The following is a 25,237-nucleotide window of genomic DNA, read 5'->3' on the forward strand; positions in this document are numbered from 1 at the left end:
TCACTCTGGACACAGGCTGTTTTCTATTATTGGTTTTAAAAAAGAAGTAGATGACTCATGTGTATCTAAAGCCAAATTTAGACCATTAAGACATGGTGAAATGCATTTTACCTTTACTGACAGGCATCCACTTTGGATCAGGCTACCTTATACTACGCCATGGACTTTCCTAGGCCATGGTGAGAAAACCCACACTAAGTCTCCACCCATTAGTAAGAAACAACTTATTGATGCCAGTGCCTTCTATTAAGAATATTAAATATAACAGTCTCTATGGCATGGTGATTCATGAAATTACATTGTTTACAGCATCACAAACAAAGGAAAATATGTAGTTTCCAAAATAAACACTGAAGTAGAGCAATATTAGAGAAGTTTCTAAGATTCCAAGTAGTTAATAATAAACAGGATAAAACAGCATGTCCATATGTTGGCAGAACAACGCCTCATGAGTCATGCACCTACTGTGAACAAATATTTGTTGGAGGGTTTTGTTGGGGTTTTTTGATGTGTCATACTGCATTCATAGGATGACATCTGAGAAGAGAAGATGAGCAATGAAAGAATAAATGTTTTGGATTTTGGTAATAACCATCTTTTAACCATTGACTGGATCTTCTCCAAAACCATCCTGCCTAGTTGCAATCCCACCATCACAGAGCCAACCAAGAAATAAGAGAATGAATTTATGAATTGGCAATTTAAACTAATAATCTGGGTGTTGAGATTCTCAGCAAGTGATGGAGGAATTCACAGCTAGCATCAGCCTCACTAATTGTCTTTCCAAATAATCTAATGATTTTGTGATTGGTGACAGAGAGGCACAAACATTGTTAGATAAGAGACAACTATCTGATTTTTGGCCACAATCCATCCTATCCCTCCCTTGTAGCATTCAAAGCATTTTAACTCTATAATGAGCACATGGGATCTCTAAAGGAGCTTGATAAAAATGAAACAGCTAGCTCAGACACTGGACAAACCAGACCTCCTAAGTTCTTTCTTTTTCCCCCACCATTCTATGCTTCTACTGGCAGAAAAAGGCTACAGAAGACATTTACCTTCTTTTTCTTACTAAAAATATGGTTTTATGCTATAGCATATATCATTAAAATATTTTAGATACTTTAAATTGTTTTTAAGTCATATTTAATGTAAAGATGGCAAATGTTACCACAACCTGCTCTGAAAGGTTGGAAAATGCTGTAATCAAATCACCAGTAGGCAAAGGAATTTTTCTCATAACACCATATCTAAGGTAAAAATGTTGGTTATAACAATGCGAATATTCAGAAGTAAAAGACTACTGTAAACATGGTCTGAGTAGGCTGTTCACATTCAACACCAGGGAAAGATCTTTCTCCTGGGACTCCAGCTGGCTATTCCTCACTGAATTTCCTGTCTGAACAAGAGCGATCACTGCCTGTAAAGCCAGTTAACAAGCACAGTATTGCAGGCAAATGAAGAGAGTATCACAGATCACAACACAGATCACAACTATAAAACAATTCCTACTCAAAATATACTATCCTAAAGATGGAGAAAGGAAATAGCTCCAATTGCTAGGACTATCACAAATAGCAGGAGAGGAACTTGAGTTAAGACAAGGAAGAGGTGACAAACTGCCTATTGGTGCAGCAGAACAGTGCCCTGTTGGAGAGGCCTGCATTGAAGCACCCACCTCTGGTGACCACGTGACACAACTGGTACATAGAACAGCAAGATCATGCTCATTCAAATCAGGCAGTCTCAAATCAGAATCTCATTCCTAGGCATTTTATCTAAACCCTTTCTTAAAGAATGGAGAGAAAGAGTCAAATAGTTCTTCCTAAATTATCTAGGAGAAGCGGAAACACAGACTTTCCACAAATGCTACAGAACAAAGGAGGCATGGCCACTAGAAGACTACACAAGTGGTTGAATCCATCTGGAAGAGGACATCCTCATGTATGCCCACAGTCAGATGAAAAAACTCAAGGAAGAAAGAACAAAGGACACCTAGGAATGACTGCAGACAGCCAATTATGCAACAGCTTGCAACACAGCTGCAAAGATCAGTACTTCATGTTGCACGCACATATGCATCGTGAGATAGTGCAGAATGGACATTTTAACAGTCCAATTTTATACAGTTCCCATATGATCCCTTATGAGATACTACAGCCATTTGAGCATCAGATTACTAGATCCATATGATGAGAACTAGGGAAGTTTCTGAGCTGGGTAATGCTTATTTAATTTTCTGTATAAACACATTTACAGAACATCCAGGGGCTCTCACAGAAAGGCCTGTAAACAGCAGCCTAATAGTATTTGCAATGTAAACATGGAGAATGGAAGCCAAATATAAGTGTATGCACAGAAAAGTAATACACTTATTGAGGAAAAAAAATCTTGAACAAAAAGAAATTAGGTTGCAGAATAGGGTTTAAAAAATATGAAGGAATCTTCATTTTATGAAACTCCATTAGAAGAACAGAAGACCACAGAAATTTCGTAGACCATTTCAAAAGTATAAATACAGGTTTCATGAGGTGAAATCTAAGGAAAGTAAGGGTATTCACAAACACAAAGAAGAGAGTCACAAGAAGCGTGTCTGTATTTTTCTGTTGCAGACTCCACTGAGGCTCTGTTTGCCAGAAGAGTGTAGAAACACCCAAACTCCAGACAGGATATGCAGGGCTAGCCAAAGGCACCCTACAACAAGGTGTCATTAACCAAACATTCTGCAGTTTCTTCAGACAAATGAGGAAGTTCCTAGATTTGAAGTTTAGGTTTCTTACTGTTTTAATCCTTTTTATTTTTTTTTCTCTGCATCTTGCAAGCAAGAATTTCTCTTTCTCTCCCTGTCCTAGGTGGATTCAGCCTTAAGAAATGAAGTGACATAGGCATGTTAGAAGAAACAGAAATCAGTCACTGCATTCAACACATCAGCTGACTAATTGCACCTGAAGAACCAACTTATCCAGTACAGTGGTCTATGGAGTCTGTGTTATAGTTCCACTGTTGTCACAGCAAAATACAGCGTATTATCTACTTTGTCTTCAACAAGGCATGTGTCTGTAACAAGAAAGATGTATGTACCTCTACATCATCTACACAGCTGCATTCAACAGTTACTGTTTGCCAGCAGGCTTCTCTAATCACAGTGCAGAGAAAAGAATTCTTCTAAATGCTGTGTGGTTTTAGTTTCCCAAAATAGCTAACCTTCTTTTTGGGAAAAAAAAAAAAAAAAAAAGAGGGAAAAAGAGGGAAAAAGAGGGAAAAAGAGGGAAAAAGAGGGAAAAAGAGGGAAAAAGAGGGAAAAAGAGGGAAAAAGAGGGAAAAAGAGGGAAAAAGAGGGAAAAAGAGGGAAAAAGAGGGAAAAAGAGGGAAAAAGAGGGAAAAAGAGGGAAAAAGAGGGAAAAAGAGGGAAAAAGAGGGAAAAAGAGGGAAAAAGAGGGAAAAAGAGGGAAAAAAAGAGGGAAAAAAAGAGGGAAAAAAAGAGGGAAAGAAAAAGCAACAAAACTTTCCCCTGCCCCCCCACTGCCTTCCGGCTGGCAGACATTAGGAAAGAGCTATGTTTGTTTTCATGGTAAATGGGAGGCTGGGGCAGCACAAGAGTGATCTCACAGTTTCCAGCTGTAGTATTTGATTTCTTTACAACTGCACATATGTAGGAGCTCATCTAGCATAGTAAGAGCAATATGCCTAAAAACCTCAGAGCTCAAAAAGGGTTGAAGCAGCAATAGCTTGGTTCTCTACAAGAAAGCAAATATTCCAGCTAAGCGACGAGGGTCACTTGGATGAAAATTGTTGAAGACAACAGCTGAGTCCCGACATCCACATCTTCAAAAGCATCATCTTTTAAAAAGCACTGAACGTCTGAGATCTTATAGTGAAAGTTAAGCTTTTAAGTCACCTGTTTTATAGAGCCAAAGAACATAATGTCAAGGTCCACTTAAAAAATGTAAATACGTGTATTTTATTACTACAATATCTTGGACAGTTTTGCTTCCCCCATGCACACAACTCTCCAACTGAGATTTAAAAAGAAGCACATGCTTCAGGAGCACTCTGACATGCTGTTTCACCCTCTCATCTGGGTGGCTGGGAGCCTGGCTGCTCTGGGGCCCTGAGGAGCTGGGCCCAACCCTTCCAACTCACTGATGCAGACCTGGAAAACTTGAGAGCTCCCGTTTCCGGGCAAGACTCCTGGGTCTCAAACTATGGCAGCTCCCAGGCAGACTGGCTTGGTGTAAGCAGTGTTGCAGACACTTGAAAGGTTTTCCTTAGAAAAAGGCAAATTTCCTTAGCAAGCCTTTTTTGCTTTTATTGGCAGATCAAAGCTGACACTTAGCAGTACACTTTGTTTCATCCTGTTCAGCATTCTAACAGAAGATGCTTTGTGGGGGAAGTCTCTGGATAGCTCTAGCCATGTATTCTCACCTTAAAAACAGATTTTTTTTGTTTTATTTCAAGACTGGTAGCACAGAATTGATCACCTGTGAGCAGTACTATAACTAGTGTGGTAAGTCCTACTCTTAGTCTGGACAAACAAAAGTTATTGGACAAACCTGAGTTTTGTTTGCATTTCCTTGAGAAAGCCTGGACAGAGTTGGCGTGTGTTCCAAAGCCTACCAATGAGAAAGTTCACATGACAGATACTAAGAGCTACACAACCGCTATGGAACTGGTGACCTAAGTATTTCAAGTTCTGGCATTAGCTTCCTTTATTCACCATGCATTTCAGGTTAGTGGGAACTGTTTCCACCCTGCTCTGGCATAGATTCTTGCAAATGAAATTACAATTGAAGTACTCACATCTCTTTCAAATATCAGGAACCTTATTTCAATTTCAGTTTTGGAAAAAACTTGGGAAATCCTAATTACTCTAATTGATTCATACCAGGACAAGCACAGAGATGAAAAACAAGGCTCTTCTCCTCTTGTTGCAAGAGAACAAAGCAGATCTAAAGCTGAAGAAAAAAAGAAATGGAGTTTACATGGCAAATCTGCCCTGGATGTGCCTCAGCAAGAGGTGATAGTGCAACACCTTATTGCTCCCCCTCAGCTAGACTCATTCTGAACCCCTAAGATGGAGGAACTCTGGATTAGGCCCGTTGGAGATTAGGTCCTCCATAACTACACACAAGTTGTCAACTGAGGTTACAGAGACACATTCACTCCCATGCTCTGCCTGCTTCAGAGCAACCTCTAGGAGACTTGATGAAGGTGCCCATTCCTCCACTCCCTGCTGACAGCAACTGCTTCTTTGGCACATAACTCTTAGTGAATACTCTGCACCTCAAAAGGAGCAACATGGAGATGATCTAAGATGAACCTTGTGCCTTGGATGTCAACCAAGCGCATTATTACTTTCCACAGTTATTTCAGAGGCTGCTCATACCTGGCATGCCTGGGAGAGGAACAACTGTGGGTCTTTTGCCCACAGAGCCATGGTATCAGCCCTATGCACATTAACCGAGTCATTCCAGTTGTGTTCAGGTTGCTAGGTTAACAAAAAGGAACTTGCCATTTTTTCAGAGTACAACAGAAAGCTGGACAGATTGCAGCTAACAGACAATGCTCATGTTCATCACACACAACACTAAGTACTAATGGATGCCATGACTTAATACATTTGCTCTGTAGAAAATACTTCTCCTGCATAATATTCATATCAAATACTTTCTGTAATAATTTCCTATCTTGTGGGTTTCTAGACTAATTCAGTAAACTCTTACTCAGCCTCAATATGGAATTAGCTCCAAAACACTACTATCCTTCCAATATCTATTTGGATACTTCTTTTAAGGTGTTTACAGCTTACAATTTTTAATTAAAATTCATTCAACTGCAGAGTTCAATATGTGACAGTTATTTCACAGTGTTATTCCATATATGGGATTTCAAGAGGGTGATAAAAAAAGGAAAATAATCAGTTTATTTTGCTCACACTCCATCTACCCCAGTTTGATCATATCTGAGACTGAGAAGAATTTCTAACGTTAGAGGTTTCAGAACTAACCTTTTCCTTATCCTTATCCCTCTTTTGGCCCCAGTTCTCTACCCAAAACACAATTCCCCTCCCTGACGGAAAGTGCCCTTATGAATACGAATGCCTGTGGGCAACTTTTTATTTGGCAGCTGTATAACATTATGGACTTATTATCCGTGAAAGAGTTCTACTTTCTTCAAGCTGGAATTAGAGTGCATTAGGAAACCAAGAAAAATGTTGTTATTGCACATCACACTGGGTCAGACAGCTTTAGAAAATCCCCAGAAGTAAAGGAGAAAACCATTCGCTTTTTTTCCAGTACCATCAGTATCATCTGACTGACTGCTAATTGTACTGCTGAGGTTTTAAAGACCTCTATTCAGGTAAGTGCTGGCCAAAAAAACCTGGTCTCATTCATCAAAGCACAAGTACTTTCAAGAGTAGCCTAGTAACACAGAAAAGACTTGAAAATCCTCATAGTCCAGCCACCTATGGAGCAATCATGTGAAAAAATGTCAAAGAATCACTTTTGTAAATGCTTAAGACAACTGCTACTGAATGGTAAATACAAAATACTGTTTAATTGCAATTTTCAAAAATTCTTCCTGCTTTCAGTCATTATATGTCTGTCCCTCTGATGGAAATGGGAATTCTTTCAGTTTTCAAGCCTGTGCTCTCCTTTCATTGCAATGAGGACCTAATTCAGAGCTTTAAACTGTGTTCTGCAATGCATAATTAATCTGGCTTCATAGAGACCTGGACAAAAGACCCCATTCAATCTTCAGCTCCTTCCCCCTGAGATATTGTTATTTCTAAAAACTCCTGCCAGCTGGGCTGGAGGGAAATCTCAGCACTGTGGGAGAATGAACAAACTACAGGCCTCTGAGGGATTTGAAGTAACTATCTGACTAAATTGGATTAGAAAGTAAGGAAGGGGAGGGGAAGGAAAGCTTATTCTGAAGTCTACAAAAGCTCATAAAAAAATCTTAGAAGATTTTCATATGCTGAAGGGGAGAGAAATATGCTAGTTTTTATAACAAAATGGAGAAAGAATTTGAAGGCATGAGCGAGCCAATACACTCGGGGATGTTTGAAGGGATTACTGCTGGTATTATTTCAGGAAAACTGTTGTGTCTGCCTTAGAGCTTTGAAACAGCATTTCTCAGCAAAATCTGGGCTGCCTGACAAACCAAAATATTTGTACTTTCCTTCCAGGTATTTGATACATGTCTCCTGTTTGAACGTATAATGGAGCCTAACCATAAGTTCCTTTAAATTTCCTCCTTAGCACGTTGCATTTAAAAGCCTCTGCCCAGAAAGATTTCAAAGGGCCGTGGAAAAACAAATTCAGTCTTGTTATGAGAGCCAGCACCCTGCTTTCATCCCCAGCAAGATCATTCACAGAAGCGCGTTGGTGACACTTCCCAGATCACCTGGCCACCTCTCACACATTTCACAGTATTTTTAGCATGCATGTGCATACTCAGGAATACTGTCCCATTTACAAGCAGGCTTTTTGGAAGACAAGGTGGAAAAATCTCACTGCCCCACTGGGTAAGGGGCAGCTTGTTGAAAAGATGCTCTGGGTTCACTATCTCCTCCCACCCCACTGCTGTGGAATGGCTTCTCTGCAGGCTTCCCGCCCCTCTGGCCAGTCCCAGTCCTCGGCTCTGCCAATGCTGAAGCTGATAGAGATTAAGCGGACTTAGCCTGGGACAGAACTTGGCTCCCTACCTTCAGAAATATTTTTAAAAGTCAGATTTTTAGCCACTCTAACACTTCCCATCTTTCCACAGGCAGTGCCAGGAAGTTCAGCTGCTCATGGGAGACAGTCTGGGTGAGGGACAAGTGTCAAAGGCAGAGAGTTGAAAGAGCACACACAATACATGGTTTCTCTGCTGTCAAAGGGAAAGAAAACATGCCCTACAAGTTAATTTCCTTAGGACTTCCATGCTGTTAGAGTGAAAAACAGGATACTTTTCAGAGCTCTGGCAGGCATTGAAGATATCAGCATGCAGGATGAAAACATGCACCCTACTGAACTATACACCTGTGTATGATGGGCACAAAAAGTACATGCACTCAGAGCAAACATAATCAAAGATCCTGCTTATAATCATCCATGATCCCTTTGCCATTCCTAGATCAGTTATCACAGAATAATTTCTTTGCACCAGGGAGGAAAGGTGTGGAGGAGAGAGAGGAAAAAAGGAAAAAACAAAATTCAGCAAAATCTTTCAAACCAGTGGAGTTTGTTTGTTTGCTTTTTTTAAGGACATAACCTCATAAAGAAACACTTGTGTGTCACTTAGCAACAGCAGCCACAACAAAAGTATTGGTAGCTCATATTCCAGACAAACCAAGAAATGTTTAAAAGATTAACTTGTTATACAAAATCCACACAGTCCATTTCAGTTAACGCTCCAATTCCTCTAATTCCTGGGACTCAGGAAGAGCGAGCTAACATCACCGCATTTTCTTTCTCAACCAGCATAAGGAATGGGAGCCACTTGTGATAGGAGTTACACATAATCCAGTACTGTTGAATGTTGTCAAAGCTATGTTGAGGTATCATGTCAAAAATCCTTATTTATAACAGAAGTCTAACAAGTGTGAATAGCCCAGTGGTATTTCTCAAAAGGGATAACTAAAGGTTTCACATCCATGAAAGGGAAACGCTAGAGGAAGAAAACTTGTGCCATTATAAGCAGCTGAACATACATTGGGTAATGAATAATACAAGTAAAAGTGCAGCCTAAACTGATGCTGACTTATCCCTACTAAAAGAAAATCTCTGCTGTCCTAGTCACTGTCAGTGACTCAAGTTGCAGTAATGGCACCTTATTTCCTATTGATAACAGCATCCATGATCTTCCTATCAACAACACTGATATTCTCTCTATATCATGGCTTCCTACCCCAAAATAACAACGGAGACTGCAAGGAATGAGGTTCAGAAGAACCAACCCAAGGCAGACCAAGCCACTTTTAAATTTTAGAGCACCAGGTTATAGATCACACTGCCATAACTGCAAGATTGCTCAGAGGACCTCCTGGCAGATGACACTTTCCCTACAGGCTGCTCAGGCACTGAATCTGCCACTACCTCGGCCTTCCACAAGCAGCATACAAGTACCCTACTTATTCCCATCATGACAGTCTGCCCATGGTTGTTGGGGAGTCTCATCCTGCAGGAGTCCTCATCCACTTCCTCAGGTGGATCCAGCATATTTTTGTGCTGCATTATGACAGGAGCAGAGCCAGAGCAGCCATGACAAGTGTGGAGGCAAAACACAAATCTGCTGCTTAGGGGAAGACAAAAAAAAACTTACTCTCCCTGCAGGGATCACTGGAGCCTGGCAGCAGTGCATGGAGGGTGATAAAGGAAGGAATGGAGGAGCTTGAGATGGAGATGATTGCCAGCCAGGTTTCTGCGGTGGGGGGGGGAGCAGGGAGGTTGAGGCCCACACCTGCTGCCAGGAAGGGATAAGGTGAAAGAGTAGATCTGGAAAGGAAAGCACTTGTGTACCTCCCCCATGTCTACAACCCTTCCAGTCCAGCTCTGTCCACAGACAGGCACTCTCTTTATGACAGTCACACTGGGACACCAACCACGTAGAGGCCCAGCCTAACAGCAGAGACAGAAAAGCCGCCCTTTGCCATGCCCTGTTTTACTCTCTAGCCTCAGGATATGTCCTCAGTCCCATGAATTCACTACTTTTTTTCCCATGTGAGCTCCCAAAACACAAATTCAGAGGCTTTCCTACATATAGAGCCAAGGGATTTGGGCCTGTTTTTTCAGCTTTGGACAGAACTTCAGTGCTTGTAATGCCTTCATTTAAATTGGTAGAAATATATAATTTAGCATTTGTTGATAAACTTGCTCTTTGATTGTTAAAATAGCATAATGGTACTCAAGCAGGTCCCAGGTCAGTTTACTAGCTTGTAGGCAAAGGAACATTAGGAACAAAGTGAAGTAAATTAAACAATTAGGAGTTAAATGAATACTCCCTCACCCTAAATGCTAGTGTGAAAACACACAGATGTTAGGCATCCAAGAAGCCTTTCATTCATGCATCTCCAAGTGTATTTCCTCCTTAGAGAAGAAAACCAAAGTGTGATGAAGAGACAGGATTGGTCACACATTGAAGGGTCAGTGAGGATAACCTCTGAGTTTTGGAGTCAGCTTTCCCCTACCCTTGTGTAAGCTTAGGAGGTAGGCAGCCAGCCTGCAGCTCACCCTGCGGGCTGCCACCCAACCCACCTCTCAATTGCTCCTAACGCGCTGCACTTACACACAGAGAAACTGATATGCACATACATACTCATCCCAGCAGCTGGGGAAGACCAGCCCAAGAGTCCTAAGAGCCATCTGACTTGTGCAGCTGATACAGGCCAAGAGCTATATGCCAGGTAGCACCCAACCAGGCATGGTGGCTACCTTCCAACAGAGGTGGCTTCCCTGAGGGCTCCTGTCCATCCTTGGCGTTTTAAAATTTCATTCTTCTTAAACATTCAAATTAGTTTCATTTCAACCATTCTTCACCTAAGTGATCAAGAATCCATATAAGTCTCTTGAAAAGGGATTGCCTGAGTCTCAAAGTCTTCAACAGCTTCATTTGCTATGGTACATTTCAGCTTTGGCTCCTCAAAATCCATGGCCCAACTGATTTCATACAAACTTCCTTTTTCTTCAAGTTTGTTTACTCTGTGTTTTTAAAGTATACACGAGAATAACTGTAAGATTACTTAGTTCCTTGTTTTTCCCATCTTCCTCAAAACCCTGGTTTCCAAATGACAGAAATCCCAAAATAAAAGCACAACTGAAAAGGGTGTGACATCAAGGAAAAAATGAGGGAAAAAATAACATTACATTTTCCTGTCACTTAATCTGACAATACCTTGCATTTACATGTAAAAAATAATAATAATAATAGAAATTGAAGCATTGCATTCCCAAAAGGAGGCGATAGTCTCTTCAACAGATCTGCAACACATAGCTAAACACCCAAAGGGATTTCTGCAGAGAGACTTGCACAACATGAAATGCAGGCACAGAAAGAGTCCTGAGCATACCACTCAGAGCCCCCAAGTCTGTCCCAGGGAGCACTCTACTGAGTGCACGCTCTGCATAACTTCATTTGTTTTCAGCTGTCTCCATAAATTACGAATGTCATTGTCTCACCTATATCATCTGGTCCTAATCTCCCTGTTGAAATGCAATCCTTAAAAATTTTGAGTCTAGGAAATGAAGTTACTCGATGTTTTCAAGAGTCTAAAATAGATATCAAAACAAAAAAAAAATAATGCTTGATGGAATAAGAAAACTAGTATGAGGCTTCTCATAGAGTTATATACATTGAATTGGGCGTAGAAAATAAATTTCTCCCTCTCTAAATAGCAAGAAATCGCTAACATTAAAGTTCAAATAGCAACACTTCTTTTAATCTTGCTGAAATCTGCAACATACAGAGTCATGCATTTCCAACAAGAAGTAGATGCCTGTAGGAGATACAGCAAGAAAAAAAATGGCTGAAACATAAATTATTCAAATTTGGACACAAGTACTTCTTTAAAAATGTGTCATTTTTGTATTTTTCCAGCTTTATAGTAATAGTAATTTGATCCAGAAGAAAGGCTTCAGCTTGTCAGCTTTAATAAAGATGACACTGTGGAGACTCTCAAGAGAGCAGAGACCCAAGCACAGCATCAGACACACCATGCTGAGGTCAGAAGGTTTACAGTTGCTTGGCTCCAACAGCCCCAGCACAGCAACACTGAGTAGCATTCTCTGCTTTGTGCCCACACTGTGGTGTCCCAAGCAACCCATGCCACGCCAAAACTGAAATAAAACATAATTCCAAGTGCTGCTCTTTGAAAACTTGGTAGAAAGCATTTTAAATAAAAGAGGGAGGGAGGGGAGATGGAATCCAATAGTGAGATGATCTGATCAAACTTTGAACAAAACATTAACGTCATCCAAATTCTTTTTTATCCCAGGGCACATTCTTAAGATTACGTAAAGATATTACACATAACTACATTTCTGCATGGGTTATCTACAAATCGCAGCCCTAAAATGCGGGATAGACCTCTTCTGCTTCTGTTGTAAAAATACTCCGTGGTCTTGCCTAATAACAGTTGTGAAGAGCACAAAAATAGTCAGGGAAAAGAGCAGGGAGCAGGATGTACTGTCTCCTGGCGCAGAGCTCAGGACACGTTCCACTGAAGTGCAGCTCCAGTGCAAAGTGCAGTGATGGACAATGACACACACACGCTCTCACTCCCATCCAGGTGGTACTTTTATTTCCAGCCCTTCTTTCTCTGGATTGCAGGGAAATCTGACAGACCCACCTAATATCACAGGGGAAGCTTAGGGGCTGGCAGATCTGGCCTGAATTCTCACAAAGCACAAAGCAGTTTAAAGCTTTAACCAAAATTTTTGTTGAGAAAGACCATTCCTCACAGGCAAAGACATTAGACTGTGAGCACATAATGCAGCCAGACCTTAGCCCCTTCAATGCAATGTATCTGCGGCAGACCTGGCAGCAAGTCCTTGCCCTTCTACAAGATTAGAGGAAGAAAGCCTGCAGGGCACAGGCCTCTGGGCTCCCATCAGCGTACATATCTCTTGTCCTGCTATCATTGTAGTCTCAACAATCAGTCCATTCAAAACCTTCTCAGTCAAGAAGACTTCATTGCACAGAATGCTCAACACATTCATGAAAGTGCTGCAGGAACCTGAGATTTAGTGGCTACAGCTACAGACATCAACACGAGTGTCATAGAAGGAATCTCAAAGATCATCCAGTTCCAACCTCCCTGCCATGGGCACGGTTGCCAACTGCTAGATCAAGCACTAGATCAGATTGCCCAGGGCCCCAGGAACAACATCATAGAGGCCACACCAAAGTAACTCAGACTGAAAAAGAAATGACTGACCACTAGTGGAAAGAAGGTGCCTGTGCTTTCTCTTCCCCCCCCCCCCCCCCCCAAAAAAAAAAAAACAGAAACAACAAAATCATCACCCTTCCCCTATTCTGCAATAAAAGGTTATTTTAGTTACAAAATCATAAAAATGAACGAGACTTAAGAAAGAAAAGCTAACTACAGGACACTTTGAGTGCCTTGCTAGATTTAATTTCCTTTTGAAGCATCCTTAAAAATGTGATTTAGGAAATGGAGATTAGAGTGCAGTTGGCATAGGAAGAAACAAGAAAACAAAACAAAGTCACCCACTCACCCACCATTGAAACAGCTAATCTAAACCTGGTTTAAAAATAGAAACCATTTATAAGACAATGTGTGCTTTAATCAGCACACAAGAAACACACCAGTAATTAAGAGTTCAAAATAAAGGTTTAAACTCAAACATAGTTTTGCAACTGCAGTTATAGCCAGATTACAAAATTCCTTTCACACAATGCACACAGCATCCTTTGAGACTTAATGACATTCTGCAGCTGGGGTAGTATGAATCTGAGTTCTTTCTGTTCTGAGTTATTTACTTCTGCAAGAAAATTCCCCATGGCAACTGGCCAAAGGGGCTTGTCTCCTTAGTGTGTGAAATGTGAGCAGATACAAACTTGACACCATATTTCATCCCCTCGCCTTTCCTCATGTCTGCATTCCTAACTGTAAATTAAGGGGTGGCACTGACCACTCTGGGGTGGCAGGAAGCAGTTTATTCAGAAAGATAGGAAGAGGTGGAGGAAAAAAGAAATACTGCAATACTTTGAGGCAGTTTTCTGAAACTAGAGTGAGATCCTTTCCGCCCTAAACAAGACAAGCTGAAATTGTGCAACAGCTGATTCCCTTCTAAAATGCAGTATTTATTCTTCTTAATGACTTTTCAGAGATGTAGTTATCGTCTAAACAGAAACCGGTGGGAGTCTGTGAATATTTGGTCATGTAAGCCTGTACTTCCACCAGCACCCTTCTTGGTTGTGGTCCCTTTTCAAGAACAGGGAGATTTTTCTTCTGTATGGAGGGTCCACAGAAACAGAGTAACTCTTGGCACAGTCTGCCAAAGCTGATTACGAAAGCAGCAGTCTGGTTTGAGTCTCAGTGCTCCAAACTTTACAAAACAAGATGCACCTGGGAAATGATGTGCAACTCACAGAGACTCTAAATACACGCTGGCAAAACCAAAATTTCCCTAAGGACCTCAGTCAGCCAAGGGTGAAACAATGACCTTGGACACATGCTTGCCCTTCTTGGAGCTAAAATAGCAGATGCAGATCAGCTAAGAAATATCATGATTGCACTCTCACTTCCTTTTGCATCCTAGTTTTCACTCCAATTGCATAGTTATGTATTGCTTTGACACCAGTAAAGCTTGTTTAAAAGACATCTAGTTAGCAAGGTATGTTTTCCTAGAGAGCCTAAAAGCTTCAGAATATTGCTGTCCACACCCTGCCATGTACCACAGTTAGGGGCTACATCTAACTATTTTGTATCCCGTATGTTATCTAGAGAAGTTTAGGCTGCCCTAGAGAGAATCCAGCTACTCCTTTCAGCCCACAAGACAGAGAACTTTCCAATTCTATTTGTAGGCAAAGTCTGCAACACTACTTAAAAAAAAATGTAATGGGTGCAGCAACATTTTAATTAATTTCACGTGAGATAAGGTTTGACTGTTTTTGTTTGTTTGTTTGTTTTTTTCTTTTGTTTTTATAAATGCTCACTCCTGTGCACTCCCCATGGCCTGCAGGGAAACTAGCCACGGGTGAAGAGGACTCTTCCTGTGAAGGGGACTCACAGCAGTAGTTGCTGTGCTCACCCTCTGCTCCCCACTTAAGCTGAGGTCTTGTTCAGGCTGGCTGCGGAGGGGAGGCATTCCAGGGCAGGGAAGCTGAGCTGGGTGAGTACAATGCACATGCACCAATCCCAACCTGCAAAATACTCCCCGGGGATCATTCTAGCCCAAGCAAGTGAGAACAGGTTAGTGTGTACTAAAATCATGCCAGAAAATCTATCAGTGCAGCCAGCTTAAGCAAAAATGTTTGCAAATCTTAGCGATTTTGTTCTTGTTAAGGTGAGTAGAAAGCAAGGCTGGAAGTTTTGAGCAGAAACCCAAGAAGCTCTTAGAAACAGAAGAGATAACAGTTTATTCTGAAGATTTTTCTCAGCCTGCTGCAGAGAAACACACACACACACAACCCACACAAATGTGTGATTTTAAGCATTTTAAGAGACTCAAACTTTAAATTCTTCTGTTACTGCCAGCAACTTACAGATAAGCTCTTATGCATCTTTGGGGGGGGTGACTGCTGAAGTAACTGCTTGCTAGTGAGAAGAGTTACCTACCAGCTGATAAACTAAAGGAAGAAATGGGATACATGTTTTTCTTTCCTCACTGGGGAGCCAGGCAGCAATGCAAAGGGCTAAGATCCTAGGAAGGGCATGAAAAAAGGCTATTTTTGTACAGCATTTGTAGCACTACCTCATCCAAAATAACAGTGTAGCACAAGTTGTTGCACACACTTTCCTTGTTGCCAGTTGTGGATGAAAGGCCTGCCACAAGATGTCTTTATTTTGACAAGGGAGAAAGGGACTGCTGCATTTTGCGTAGCCTAGTACAAGGCTGAACAGAGAGATGACTATCCAGTCTCTCCTCTTAGACCTACCCCAAGGAGAAAAGATAAGGATCCAGCAGTGAATGCTGGCTCTCAGCTCATTGGCAGAAACTGGGCAGACTGAGTTGTCTATGCCCATCCTCTTCCAGTTGCAGCAGTGCCAGCTGAGGGGACTACAGCCTCTAACCCAGCACCAGTTACCCTTCAGTGCTCTTCTGCCAAAGGTTACTGTCTCCTCAGACCTGCTGGATGAGCTGCTTCAGTGGTCATCACCATCCAGTTTCAAAAGCCCAGATAATTTAAGTAACTTAATTATTGGTCTCTGTCAGTTCAGCTCATTTTGTCTGAAATTGCTAATTGGGAATAGTTTCAAGAGAAGCACAACTGGCAGAACAGAGAAGTGTGTAGCCTTCAGCAGGGGTTATTCATTGCAATTGGAGCAAAGCTTGTGCTGCTAAATCTCTTCACCCATTTCAGCTGCTGCCAGGAAAAAGCTCATGTCTCTTCAGTTACAAGGGCTATTTTAACAAGCATCATCTAGCTGCACTCACTCCAGAACTGTACATCAGCTGAAAGCCAGCAGAGCACTATATAAATGCCGTCAGCTCTGAAACATTTCCAGTCTAGACCCTCCTGCTTCCTTGCTGGGGTAGAGAGAGTGTGGTAGTTACTCCACCACTCTATACTAGAGAAGGCCTTAACTGGCTAGCTGGGATACAATTCTACTCCTGTACAATAGCAACAAGGCCATAAGAGACTAAGAAGAAGAATCTGTCTGGAGGCTGAGAGAGAACAGAGGCAGTACCTACATAGGGGCACCCTGTGTGTCAAGGTCTAAGTAACATCTCTTGAAGGAATGGCATAGTGGAACAGACCAAAAAAGAATAGGACTATAGGAATGTACGTGATCTCACACACTGCAATAGTAAAAGAACATTTTGAAAGGAAGAAACAAAGATCAAATTAGGGACAGACGAGTGGTTCCTCAGCTTTAAAACAAGGGTTTGGCAATACTAAGTCAGCTGTTTCCTATCATTTCAAAATAGATGGGTTTAGTTTACTTTCCTCTTAAAAAAGTTCTTTCTTTCTCCTTCCCAAGTGTCATTACCCAAGTTCACAAAAGAGGTGAAAAGAGCTAACATAAGAAAAAACATCAGCTGTGGTTTCAAGGGCAGTTACTGTAGCAGGACATGATTTTAGCTTTCTATTGAAGAGACCTGATCTCACATAATTCCTAAGGTGACGTGAGTTGGTACTTCTACATTCATGTCAGAAGATCCACCTGAATATCTGGTCCAACTGCACTTAGACTCAAATTTTGTGCAGTGGAGTTCATCTCTGTAGTGCTGAGATGAATTGAATAAGCACTTTTTCAATACTGATCTTTTGAGAAAAATGATCAGTAGTCAGCTTTTTCAAAAAGATTTTCATGTTTTAAAGAGCTCTCTTATACACTGAATTTTCAGAATGAGTTGGCACTTGGAGAGCAGATAGTATGGACTTATTGAGTGGTATCCCTGCAGATTCAGAGTATGAAGATTGTAACAGATACTACAGCACGTATTTTCAAAATAACTTGATACATAAGTTTGTTTGCCTCCCTTTACATTACAAAAAGTTTGGAAAATATTGTGTAGTGACTAGGATTAACTTCAACAACCCAACTCAATGTAGAATCATAGAATACCCTGAGTTGGAAGGGACCCATAAGGATAACCACACCCAACTCATATACTGACTGACTCTGTGTACTAAATATCCATACCAATTGATTTCATGTTCCTAACATCCCACATTTCATTTTCACTCTGATACCTGGAGGTTCACCAGATGAAAGCTGCTAGTGGTCTTCAAAGTGAGGAAGCCACTATCCTTTTCAAGGCAGCGCAGAAAAGTGACATTCCAGAGCTGCAAAGACTCAAGAAAATTTAAAACAAACTTCTACAGCTCTGCAGTGCTAGCTGGCAGATATCTGTAACCAAGGCAGTAGAGGCCACGGGCTCTACATTTTTAGGAGTATTCTCATTTCAAATGCAATGAGAGATTGAAAAACTCAGACTCTGCTCCCTGAGAAGGCTCCAGCCCCTTAGATGTCCTGTTGTGAGCACACCCTGCTGGACCAGGGCAGTGAGAAGCAGGTGGGCTGAGCAAGCTGGTCCTCCCACCACTCCACTGCACCTTTTCTCCAACCATGCACTTTTAAGCCCCCCTCCCGGGGGGGCTTAAGCCAGGCTCTTGTCCAGCTGGCTTTGTCCCCTGTTTTGGGGGATTTGGGTTTTAGCCCTGATTTAAAGTATTTTGAGCAGAGTGACAATAAAATTGTAGAATTCTCTATTCCTGGAGATGTCAGAAGGGTGACAAGCAAAACTGCTATCTTGAACTTCCAGAGGGCGGACGCTGACCTGCTCAGGACACTTGTTACAGGGGTCCCTTGGGAGTCACTCCTTAGGGGTAAAGGGGTTCAGAAAGCCTGGATGTTCCTCAAAATGGAAATCTTAAAGGCACAAGAACAGGCTGTTCCTGAATGCCCTAAGGCAAGTCGTAGGGGAAGAAGACCAGTGTGGATGAACCAGGAACTACTGTTGAGACTCCAGAAGAAAAGAAGAGTCTATGTCCTCTAGAAGAAGGGACAGGTTACTTGAGGAGATTACAGGGAAGTTGCTAAGGTATGCAGAGAGGAAGTTAGGAAGGCGAAAGCCCAACTTGAACTCAGATTGTGTACTTTGGCCACTTCTATTTATTAAACACTAGGAACACATCAAATAAAGACTGTCACCATCATCATAATTTAAGTTATAAGAAAAAGAACAAATGTCACATTTGTCATACTCTTTGCTAGTTACTTTTGCTCCTATGCAACACAAAGTGGAGACATTTTTATGTAATTTGTACTCTTGTTGATTATCAGTTGGCATTTATACCACTGAGATCCATGTTAACAACCAGGGATGTTTCATGTTAGCAAGCCATACCAACTGAGCAAGCAGTCAAACCAGAACCAATTCTCTCATCTCAGCACCATCACACCAAAAAGCCTTCAAAAAAAAAAAAAAACCACACTTAGGGACACTCAGAAGATGGAAACCAACTGTACTTTCCTAGATTGCCCTTGAGAACTGCAATGCATTCCTTCACTCCTGCCATCCTCTGCTGGAAATTTATTTTTTTAAACCAATCCAGCAACCTGCAACCCTGAGAATGACACCACAATCAACAGTGAGATCTAAAGCAAAATGAGGTTGCTGAGAAATTCCAAGAGCCAGTAGGAAGATCTACCTACAAAGTGAGAGCTTCCTTTATTACCCTACTTGTACTAATTTAAAACTACTCATCCATAGCAGGGCTTCAGATTATTTCAATTCCAGTTCCCATGAGGCACAGGAGGGCCTATCAAACCAAAAGAATTTGAGTCAAAATACTAAGAGTTCTGGTATTTTTCATTATTACACACTTGAACACATACTCATGGCAAGGCTTGTAGTGAGCATTACTTGTATCAGCTCACTGAGACCACAACCTTACAAACTGAGATTTCTCCTCACACAGAACTGGGAAGGAGAGGGACTTCTGCTGATGTTGTGCTGAGCAGAACTTTTTTTTCCCCAAAAAAGGAAGTCCCCTCATAATAGTAACACTGCTAGATGTATTTACTACCAAGTACATCAAGGCACTTGTTTTTCCTTGTTAAGTTACTTGTATCTTTCATCACTATGGTGTTAGCAGTTGAGCACTGTTCCAGCTTTGAGACAACAGGTTAAAAATACTATCGCCTCCTCCAAAAAATAAATTTAAAAAGTTCTCCTCCTTCAAAGCAATTACATGCTACAGCTCTCCAGCACTTCATAGCTAATGATCTCAAAGCTCTTCTGAAAAGAACAATATAGACAAGTCCACATATTTCATTTGTAAGAGGTATCACATTTTAGATATGAGGGAAATATATAAGCTTTTTTTCAGAATTGGAGGGCTAGAATTAGGCTTCTAAACTTGTCGTTTGCTTTTCCAGAAATAGAAAACTTTCATTATTTATTTTCACAAATAGGCATTCAATGTGTCTGAATTTCTGCACTTGACTTTTTTTATATTACAATTTGAAAATCTTTATACTTGTATCTTTTTTAGATTAACTCAAAGTCTTCAAGTTAAATTACAAAACAATTTACCTACAAATTCTTTTTTTTAGCCATAAATAAAAGTGTTTTTCCAAAGTATTTATTTATGGCTAGATATGTATGTAGTGGTTTGCACAGGTAAGATAGAAATCAGTTATTACTCCCATGTAAGTTTGTCTGGATACAGATTTTTAGCACTATTTTGACGGAGATATTTGGATCGAGATTTAATCAATGCTCAGGGAGATTTGTTTAGTTTTTTATTTAGTGAAGGCAAATGAGCAGGATGGGGAGAAAGTTTGCAGAAATATAATTTAAATTTCTTCCAAATCCACAGCACATTCTGAATCAGATTTTAGTATGATCTAGTATCTACAGTAAATAGAACACATTAAAATTTCTTCATGTGATAAAGATCAGAAATCGCTGTCTTCATAGGAGCAGTCATTGTCCCTTGGAAGATCACCAAGATGATCAAGAACTGCCAAAGCTGGGACAAAAGTTCAGCCTTCCATCACGATCCTGCAATAATTCAACTCTGCACTTGCCATCTGCAAAGACTCCATAGCTAAATGTTTCAATCCACTGTACTCCCGTGAGCACAAGGAAAAGTTTTCCTTTGCCTACCTGCACATTTAAATGCTGATCATAAACAAAATCAAGGTTTGTTCTAGTTTTCTGCTTTCTAGTAGAAACGTTTTAATAATTTTCAATATTTATTAGCGCAAGAGTATAGTATAATGTAAGAAAACAACACTTTCAGAACAATAAAAGCAAAATGTGTGGAAAATATAAACAACTTGATTTGGTAAGCATGCAAGGGTTTGAGGCCTGTTTGTCACCAGATCTCCCCCAAACTTCCCCCTGGAGTGAAACTCAAGAAGCATGCATGGACGAAAGCATGTCAGGACTTGGTGGGGAAGCCAAAACAAGAATAGCAGTGGTAGTAACAGTGTTCCACATTCATGGAGATCTTGGGTTACCAGGATAAATTCAGCTAGGAGACTCACCCCTGTGCATTCTTAACCCCTTCACTATGGGGCAGCAGGAAAAGACAGTGCTAGGGAAACTTCAGGAAGGGCTATTTCTTCTGGCAGACAGTGATATACAGGCTACTGCTTAAATTATATCGTCTCAGAAATTTTAAAAGCTCTGTTTAAGAGTTAAGAGATATTACTGTGGTTATAAAGTCTTTTGCCATTAAGTCACACTGATGTGAATACAACAGCTGTTTTTCTTGCGTATTCAAGCATAAGACCTGCTCTTCCTAGCCTTCCAAAATACAAAATTAATACTTTTTTTTTTAAACAGCATAGCTATATTTCTTCCATGTTGTTTATGAAAGCTTTTCAGCTAATAAATGGCATCACTTGAGGTAATGGCTTTGTTTTCCAGTTCCCAAATGCCAGACTAGTTGCAGTGTTAACAGATAGGAAACTATGATTTTCTTGTCATCCTTCTGAATCATAACATTACAGAACTATTATCTCAAGGTTTCCAGTTTTCCACTAACTGGAACCTCTCTTCTCCCCTTTCAACAATTCTGAGCAAAGAAAATTCATTCACCAACACATCTCACTACATTCCTTATTTTAAAAAGACATTAAACTAGATCCTTTAGTAAATGCCTGCATGCATTTAACTCTTCAAAGATCATTCTTTTTGTAATTATTGCACAAGATGTTGAAGTAGCATGCCTCAAAACATCTTGGATTTTTCTCCTGAAGTGATCAGCAAGAAGTAGAAATATTGCAACAAAGACTACTGACAGCATCCTGGCTCATTGCAGGGGAGTTGGATTAGATCACCTTTAAAGGTTCCTTCCAACTCTATGGATTCTGTGATTCTGTGACATGACAGTTGAGTTCAAACCCTATTAAAGGATCAAAGTTCAGCTATGTTTCTATCAAAACCCCTTAGAGGCTTGCTCCCACCTTCCCCTGCCAGAATTTTGCTTTGGGATCATCCTGTCAGAATCAACGTCTCATCTCTAACATGGGGATCTATAAATAGTTTGCTCCATGACAACAGAGCTATAGGAATAAAGCCATAAACTTTGGACTGAGTGAGCAACACACATTAAGCAGGTAACATGTAAGTATTGAGACAGCAAGACTCGCAGTGAGTATGAAAGTCTGTGGGGCACCCAGTAGAATACAGAACTGGGAGTCAGGTTGATGCTGGATAACTTGAAAGAATACCAAGTATTGAAAAAAACTCTTCTTGTCTCAGCTTGTGACTCTCAGCAAAAGGGTGGGTGTTGGTGCATTTCCCTCTTTCCAAGAAGTATTTGTAAGGCTGCAAAGGGAAAAGCTCCTTTAATAGGCAGAAAGGGGCATCATGTACATGAACTGGGAAGCTTGGTTCAAACCTAGCAGCAGCCCTCCCTCAGATCCAAGCACTCAGGTTGAATCCCTCTCTGAACTCTTCACCTCCTCTCCAGCACGCTTCCCCTCTAAATATAAACTGCACTGCTGACATGATTGCAGCTGGCATTAATCTTTTCAGATGTTTTCCATGTTGTCCTTGGTTTTGTTTACTATATTAAATCAGGGGGAAATCTTATTTAAGCAGCAAAGAAATATCAAAAATATACAGACATGAAAAGAAAAACAGTTTGATAAAAAATATAGAAACCAAATGGCGGGTGTAGGGAGTCAGGAGAAAAAAAAAAGATTCATAGAAAGCAAGTGATCTGATGAGCATGAGGCAAATTAAGCTACTAATGCTAATTTGCAACATTAAATATCCTGGATACGTTAGAACCTCTTTTATCTGGGATTCCTTTTGGTGGAGCTGTACAAACTTCCAGTCAAATCCGTGTGCGTGACTCTGTCACTGCATAAAAAATTAGAAATTACAAGTCTTTTTGAAAGCTCACAGTACATTGCAAAGCAAATATGAATAAATGCTGGAATACATTATGTACCCTAACAGAGGAACATTTTCCATACGCTTTTAGATCTCAAGCTTCTTTTTTAAAACACAAGTAAAGTGTTAGCAATAAAGGGACTCTTCTTTCCCTTTTCAGGGTAGCAAGCACCACCATGGTATGCAGACAATCCAGCTTTGGTAGAGCAGTCATAGAAGCTTATGCCTCAATTCTAATTTTTCCATTCCAATGACACTGGTGAAGGATACAGTCTGAGCTCTGGAGGCAAAGTGTGAGGGCAGAGACTTTTCAGAAACAAGAAAAGAAAACAAGTGGGGAGATCTGTTGAAAAACAAACATGCAGAAAAAAATGCCAATATTAGCGGAACAGCAAACAGAAATGAAAACTGTCAGGGCCCTATTTTCCTAAATCTACTAGGTGTTGCTAAGTATAGTCTTTGAAAAGGAAAACAAGCTTAGCACTGTACTTGAAGGAAAGTTTAAGAAGCAATGTGCTTGCAGTGATATCTGCTGCATGCTGCACTACTTCTCATATCTGCATGGCCAAGCTGGAGGGCAGGTGGATAAAAAGGCACAATTAGGTTCTCATAGAACAGCTACAGCCCAAGTACATACATACTCTACATGTATTTCACCAGCATACTGCTGCCTGCTGTTTTGTTCTTCACAGCTACCAACAAACAATTATTTTCCGCAAACATTTTACAGAATTTTTGTACATCTCTCCTTTATCACTAAGTATAATTGCATGATACTTATTTCATCTCAACACTTGAATTCACGTACAGGATACTCATTCGCTAAACCAGTGAACAACAGAAAATGCTTGGACAGAAGCCAACGCACAAAATCACACATCTGTATCGAGATGTAACAGGCATAAAGGTATGCATTTGTATGCTTTTTGTATTTGATGCATGCTCAAAAGTAACTTTAAACCTGCAGCTTTATCACTGAGATGTTTTCTGTTTCTCTTTCATCAGATGAACATTCATCTGAAACACTAACCATATTCATATGAGAGGTTCTGGACAAAGGTCATTTCATTGTGAACACAGGGAGGAAGAGGGATGAAGTAGCATAAGAACAGCTGTAGCATGTGTAGTGCAGCCACAGCTCTAATGCTTTTAGATCGTGCAGGTGTCAGTGGAAAAATCTGTGGCAGTAATGTATGTGTACACACACTTGCTCACTATTAAACTAACATTGCACAGCATAGGCATCAAAGTTATACTAGCAAAACAAGAACATTTAGTTTTTATGCATTGGAAAAAACAAATAATATCCATAAACTTTAAAAGGACCATCTCCTGTAAGCTCTGTTTTGGAATCATAGAAACATCTATGTTGGAAAAGACTTTCACGATCACCAAGTCTAACCAGCAAGTTGACCTACCAAGTCCCAACACTAAACCATGCCCTTTGGTGCTGCATCCATGTGTCCCTTAAATACCTCCAGGCATGGAAACTCCACTGCTTTCCTCAACAGCCCATTTGAATGCCTAACCACACTCTTCTTAATTTTTCCTAACATCCAATCTAAGCCTACTATGCTTCGGGACACAGATTCCCTTCAATAGTCTGAGTCAAATATATACCCTCTATATAACTACACTGGGCAGTAAACTGTTGCTCAGCAATGCTGGAAAGCATTAGATATCCATTGCCATCTATGTACTAGGATGCAAATGGCCAGATTTGGAGAACCACCGCTCTGGTTTCCCTATGATATGTCCTGAAGTAAAATTATTTTGTCCTTTGCTGATTTGTAAATTTGTACAATGAATTCTCCTACTAGGTAACTCATACTTCAACAGTGACAAGGGTCAGACAGAAATCTCCAGCCTCCCAGCATCTACATAGGATTACTCCCTTGCTGCAGCAGAACCTGCAAAAGAAAACTGCCTGCACCTCACCCACATCACTGCAAATCCCTGATTTTCAGAGCAAATGAACCACTACCATAGAAATTTAGGCTAAACAGATAAAATGATGAACATCACTAAGGGCACAGAGTGCTTCTTTCAAGACCTGCAGAAGGAGAGCCTTTGACAGCTCATGAGGCAAGAACAACCACCAGCAAACTTCTGCAGCTTCAGGATTGCTGCAAAATTTTCTGTCCTGTTTTCTGTATAAAACTGTGTCATCTGGGGTTGCAGACTAGCACCAAGAAGAATTCCTGCTCTGCCTCTAATTGCATAAAGATAAAGACGGCTCAAGAAATCAAGATTGAAGACTAGACTCGTGCTCTAGTTCACTCCTTTTCTTTTTTGTTGTTGGGTTTTTTTGTTTGTTTTCCCTTCCTCAAGAAAACAAGAGCAAAGTTGTAAGATTTCCCACAGGGTGTTAATCTGCATAGGCAGTTACTTCTTCACAGGCTAAGGAAGGAACTGAAATGGAAAGAAAATAAAATTCCTACTAAAAACTCCGTGAGAATGACCTGAACTGCTCCTTGCATATTATGTATAGTTATGGAATTTTAGATAGAACTCTTTATAAATATATCTGGTGGAAAAAAGTTGATCAGCACTGCTCAGAATCATCAGGGTTCCTGCACTGAGGGCAGATTTCCTTGGACTAAAAACATAGCACTAAACACTGCAAGTTACCATAAGGGAGTGGGAGGGGTCTGTGTAATTGTAATTCTTGCCAGTCAACTGAACAGCCATCCACC

The 25,237-nt window shown here is 40.7% G+C and overlaps 1 long non-coding RNA gene across 1 annotated transcript; it reads left to right on the plus strand.

The window, feature by feature from the left end:
• The first annotated feature begins 14,785 nt into the window (after window positions 1-14,785).
• LOC101749885 lies at window positions 14,786-24,991 on the plus strand. The gene is made up of 4 exons (XR_210414.5): window positions 14,786-14,843; window positions 20,109-20,333; window positions 23,352-23,448; window positions 24,362-24,991. It is a non-coding gene; the product is annotated as an uncharacterized LOC101749885 (long non-coding RNA).
• Window positions 24,992-25,237: the final 246 nt, after the last annotated feature.

The sequence above is a fragment of the Gallus gallus genome, chromosome 3 (assembly GCF_016699485.2).
Source record: "Gallus gallus isolate bGalGal1 chromosome 3, bGalGal1.mat.broiler.GRCg7b, whole genome shotgun sequence".
Classification (NCBI taxonomy): domain Eukaryota; kingdom Metazoa; phylum Chordata; class Aves; order Galliformes; family Phasianidae; genus Gallus; species Gallus gallus.